This window comes from Furipterus horrens, unplaced genomic scaffold (genome assembly GCF_987537825.1).
Source record: "Furipterus horrens unplaced genomic scaffold, mFurHor1.1.pri manual_scaffold_10, whole genome shotgun sequence".
Taxonomy (NCBI): Eukaryota; Metazoa; Chordata; class Mammalia; order Chiroptera; family Furipteridae; genus Furipterus; species Furipterus horrens.
In genome coordinates this window covers 57152005-57158004 of record NW_028327180.1, presented here as the reverse complement: position 1 = coordinate 57158004, position 6000 = coordinate 57152005, and positions in this window count along the sequence as shown.

Genomic DNA, 6000 nt, shown 5'->3' with positions numbered 1-6000 from the left:
TGTGGCCACAGGCTAAAGGATGCCAGGTACCACCAGGAGCTGGCATAACAAAACTGCCACCAACTGGGTGGCTTAAAGCAATTAAAATGTCTTCTCTCACAGTTCTGAAGGCCAAAAGCGTGAAATGAAGGTGTTGAAGGCTCTAGGGACATATGATTTCTCACCTCTTCCAGCTTCCTTTGGCTCCAGCAGGTCCTTGGCTTGTGATCACATCCCTGCAGTCTCTGCCTACATCCTCACATGGCCATCTCCCATGTGTCCCCTTTGCCATCACATCTGTTCATAAGGACACGTGTCATGGGATTTAGGACTCATTCAGGAAATCCAGGGTGATCTGGATTTACATCAGAGCTTTAATTGGATTACATCAGAAAACGCTCTTTTTTCAAATATGATCACATTCATAGGTTCCAGAAATTAGGACTTGGATATATCTTGGGGGGTGGGGTTGCACAACTCGACCCACTGCATGTGCCCCCTTAATCCCCACCCAGTGTCCCAGTGTCTCCTCTTACTGTCCCTGGGGCCACATGATGATTATTATTACCTGCTATACCAGGTTCTCGGAAATTTTGAATGAATGTTCTTTCTCCCAAGAGTTTTTGCTCTAATTTTGGATTTGCTCCTAAGAGTAAAGCCTATGGAGCCCCTTGGGTCTTTGCCCCTGCTCCAAGAGGAAGAAGTCCCAGGAAGGGCACTCAGGAGCCATGACAACTGTCTGAATGGTCCTACATCACTCAGCTGATCACCCTGGAGTCTTGATGCCTGGACCTTGAACCAAGTGCTCTCCAGCCTCAAGTTCTAATGCTTTCTGGCTCACCATGAAGCAAATAGCTTTTTTAGAAAAACAAAACAAAAAAACCTTCTCCCTTGTATTTTTATCTCTTTCCTTTTTATGATGTGCTTCTGTGCTGAGAGCTACACAAAAGGGCTCCTGTCTTCCAGGGTTTTGTGGATAAATTATGAGGTGATTATAAATGCATGAGAAGACCTATTGCCTGGGAGGGGGAAACTAGGTCAACCACACATACCTTGGCCTAAGTAATTTCATGTTTTATGAGCCTCTTCACCTGATTTGCTTCAAAATGAGAGGCTGGAAGCAGCTTCTTGACTCTTGCCTCCTTGGGGTGCAGAGCCTGTCTCTGCTGTGCATGTGCCACTTTGCTGAAAGCTGCTTGCAGTGTGGCATCAGGAAGATCCCATGCCAAGAGTAACAAAAAGTAGGCCTCGTGGAGGAGCACTCCAATCATGTTAAACTCTTGGTAAATGCAGCCCCGTAAATTGATGTGCTCAATGTATTTCTCCTTTTTAGACCAGTGAAGAATTTGCAAACATAAACCATCCAAAAAAGGCCTGAAGAAACCACATTTTTTAAAAGTATATTTTATTGATTGTATTGTTACAATATTTCCAATTTTTTCCCCTTTGCTCCCCTCCGCCCAGCACCCCCTCCCCCAACATTCCCCCCAAGTCCATGCCCATGGGTCGTACATACAAGTTCTCCCGCCTCACCCTTTTATATATTCTTCTTCTTTTTTAAAAAATAATTAATTAATCAATTATTTTAATAATAAAAATAACAATCCCTCCCTCTAAGACTTAAGACCCTTTATAATCTTATAAAGGACAATGGACGAAGGTCTTGAGCTCCTCTAGCTGCTTCAAGCTGGACATGGTCGTCGTCCTACCTACCCTTGGGTCCAGAAATCCCTAATAAGAGTGGGGGTGTGGAGGGGAGGGTGGCCTTCCCAAATGGGGAACAATCGTGCAGACTCCAGGTTGGTTGGCTGTCCACAGACAATGGCATGCTTGATTTAACAGGCTGGTATCCTTGTTGTGTTCTGGAGGCAACAGATTTGGCAACAGGGTTAAAGGACATCATTCAATCCATAACCACTAGATGACAAAAGACAGGTATTAATTTTTCAATGTCGCACATTAGGGAAAAGAAGGGCTTCTTTGGAGGAAGGTTTGCCAGGTACATCTCACCTGTCCAAAACCCTTTTGCCCATTATACTTAGTTTGGACTGAGGGAAATAATTTAGGTTTCCCCCCTCTCAGGCCTCTGGGCTCTTTCTGTCCAAGCCTTTAGGACAGAAAAGAGAAACCAGTTTTAAAGTGAAGCCCACAGACCACCCCGTTCTTCACCAACCCAGCCACTTAGTTCAGCCAAACCATTGAGTCTCAGGAGGCAGCAATGCAGACAGGATTAAGTGAGGCCTATACATACAGACAATCACTCAGGTAATGGGATCGTAGGCTTATGCCCTTTGAAAACAGAAAACACGTGTTAATTTATGTAACATAATCCACATACAAGTCTCTAAATCTGTAGAACTGTCTTATTGGAAAGACATCCAGTTGCAAGGCATTTGACATTCTTCTTGCCTGTAAATTAAACATCTTTGATAATGCCACAGACATAGTTTAACTTTCAAATGAAAACAAATTTTAAATGAAAAGAAACTTTAAAGATGGTTAGCTGCACTACTTTATAGCCTACCACTGAGCATTGTGATTTTCCTTGAATCACGATTTTTCTCCCTAAGATTACCCTCCTTGTCATTAAAGGGACTGCATTCAGTCCATTTTTAATTTATCCTGTTAATTTGCATAAACACAACAAGAGCAGCAAATGATCACTTATGATTTTTAGTTCTGCTTTGCTGGAACTTACGCAAGGAACATTTAGGGTGACCTTCAGTCTGCCCTTCAGGGCACAGAAGCAGATCCACATACCTGGCATTCAGCCTTGCCTATAAACACCTGTCTTTTCCAAGTCCTTCTGGTTTTCCATTGTGCCTTAAGGTCTCATCTAGACGTCTTTCAGGAAAACAACCTTCATTCCTTCCCTGGAAAGATTGCCATGGACCGCACATCCATCCAAGGTACCAGGCCTTTTATCTCGTGGACTTTTATTACCTTTGAAAGTCAATCCCAGTTCCTCAGGGCTTTTTGGGAACAACAAAAGCCCAAGCATGTCTCCTTTAGGCATGACATTCCAGTCAAAGTCTTAGTTAAAAAAAAAGAAACCTCTATTAACAACTGGTCTTATTAGTTTTATGCAAAGAAACTTATGTCATTACTTATTTCTTTAGAATGCCAAACTCTGGAGGGATCAGATAGGGAGAAAAATATACAGTGTGAAGGGAAATCCTTGTCCTTCTAATATTCACTGAACTTGCATTTCTATTCTTTATATTTTCATTTTTTCCCCCACTAAAATTTTGTTTGTTTGTTTTTCCATTACAGTTGTCCCACTTTTTTCCCCCTCTTGCTTCCCTGCACCCTGCCCCCCCTTCTCCCACATTCAGTCCCCACGCAGTTGTCCATGTCCATGGGTCATTTATACATGTTCTTTGACTAGACCTTTCCCCTTCTTACCCCCTTCTCTCCCTCCCATCTCCCCCTTTGTTACTGTTAGTTTACTCCTTGTTTACATACCTCTGGTTCAATTTTGCCCATTTGTTTGTGTTGTTCATTAGTTTCCTGTAATAGGTGATAGCATAAGGTATTTTTCTTTCGTTGCCTGGCTTACTTCGCTAAGCATAATTCTCTGTAGTTCCAACCATGTTGTTGCAAATGGTAGAAGTTCCTTCTTTCTTTCAGTACTTATTCATTGTCATTTTCCCCCTTTGTACTCGTTTTCCTCTCTGTCTCTCTCTGTTTCTTCATCTTCTTAAAGCAGACCCTTTAGCATCTCTTGCAATGCTGGTTTGGTGGAGATGTATTCTTTTAGCCTTCTTTTGTCTTGGAAACTCCTTATTTCACCTTCCATTTTGAATGAGAGCCTTGCTGGGTAGAGTATTCTTGGTTGTAGGCCTCTGTTTTTCATTGCTTGGAATACATTTTGCCATTCCCTTCTGGCCTGTAGTGTTTCTGCTGAGAAATCTGATGATAGCCTTATTGGAGCTCCCTTGTATGTTATTAGCTGTTTTTCTCTTGCTGCTTTTAGGATTCTTTGTCTTTGAATGTTGGCATTTTAATTATGATGTGTCTTGAGGTGGGCCGGTTGGGGTTCATCTTCATTGGGACCCTCTGTGCTTCCTGGATTTGCGTGACTCTTTCTCTCCTCATGTGAGGGAAGTTTTCTGTCATTAGTTTTTCAAAGAGGTTTTCTATCCCTTGCTCTTCTTCTTCTCCTTCTGGAATTCCTATGATACAGATATTATTACATTTCATGTTGTCCTGCAGCTGTCTTAGAACCTCTTCAGTCTTGTTCAGTCTTTTTTCATTTTGTTGCACTGTCTGGGAGTTTTTGTCTAAATTGTCCTCCAGCTCGCTGATCCGATCTTCTGCTTCCTCTAGCCTGCTTTTAATTCCTTCTACTGTGTTCTTCAATTCAGAGATCGTATTCTTCATTTCCTCCTGGCTCTTATTGATAGCTTCCATGTCCTTTTTCATGCTGGTGTAATTCTCAGTAAGTTCCCTGTAGTTTTTCTGGAGTTCTTTGTAGTTTCCGCTGAGCTCATTGAGCTTCTCCATAATCCATGTTTTGAATTTCATATCTGATAGTTTGCTCCCCTCTATTTCATTTAGCACTCTGGGGATTCTACCTTTCCTTTCAATGGGGGATTGTTTCTCTGTCTCCCCATTATTGTGACTCCTATTGTTTGTTGGTGCATCTTAGAATGATCTGCACTTCCTGGATCTGCCCTTGGTGGCGTCCACCACATCTCTAAAACCCAACTATGTGGGGGTTCCCACAGCTGTGGACTGGAGTAAACATGACTGGGTGACTGCTGTTGAAGACCAGGTGTCTGCTTGCAGCTCTATTTCTCATGATTAGAATCTAAGCTTACCACAAATGGAGGGAGTTAATCGTGGGTGGGAACTTCAGCCTTGCTGCTTCCTATGGCCCTATCAGGTGTTCGTCTAAAGCAGATGTTCAGTGACTACTGTCTGGTGTTTAACACCACTCCTCACACTTCCATTCACTTTCGATTTTATGAGTCTCCTAAGACAGGTAGAGGAGCTGGACACTCCCTGCTGAGCACAGAGGAAAGTGGGTGTAGATAGCATATTGAAAATCATTTGGCCTCCAGCCCATGACCACACCAGACTACCTCCTGGGGATGCAGAAGCAGGTCTCCAAAAATTCTTTTTGAAGGTTGTCCCTGGTTACAAATGTTTAGGATTCGAAGGTCAATGCATGAGATGTCCACCTGTAACAGAGTGAAATGCTCAGTCTCCCTGCTCAAGTCTGCTTAGTCTTGCGTATAGACATGCTAATCATTAGAGGAATTCTGTTTGCAGCTTGAGTTTTACAAAACAGTCCCTCTCACTTCCACTTCCCTTGACATAAAAGAAGCCTGAACTCTGTACTTGAGGAATTACTAGAGCTCCCATCTTCTCAATCAATAAAACTTTCCTTATTTCAAACTCTAATATTTTCACTTTGGGCCTTTTGAAATATCAGATTCATGGGCTTTGGACCAGAACACGCCTGCATATTTCCTTCCCAGTGTTGGAGTGGATTCTTTAGATATCTAGACATTGGAGTCACAAAGCTGACCTGCGGGTCCCTCTGCAGGACCCTGCTGTGTATATGCACAGAACGCCCAGGATATGGAGCCATGTGTCCTTAAGTTGTCCACCAACTTTGAATAAAACCCTAACAACAAAGGCCACTTTGTTCTCCTACTCTCTTAATTGTGTAATTTCCTTAGCTGCCCAAAACTGCAGCTTGTCAAAAGTACTAATAAGAGCAGGTATTCCTAGGAAACTCCCATTCCTGGATCTGTGCATTTCTCACTGGGCTTTTAGTGCCCCTCGCTTTGGACAACACAGCAGCGCTTCTGAGGAACCAGCATAAGGAGTCTGGGTGCCTGCCAATGGACATGACATACAAATAACACAAGATGCACACCTGGTGGCTTTGATTCAGCTACCACCACTGCACAGCCCCTGTGCTTTCTTGACACTGAGCCTGGCAGACAATGCCAGTCCTCCAGGAACAAGACCATGGTTTCAGTTACTGGTTCTTAAGCTGGTGTTCTT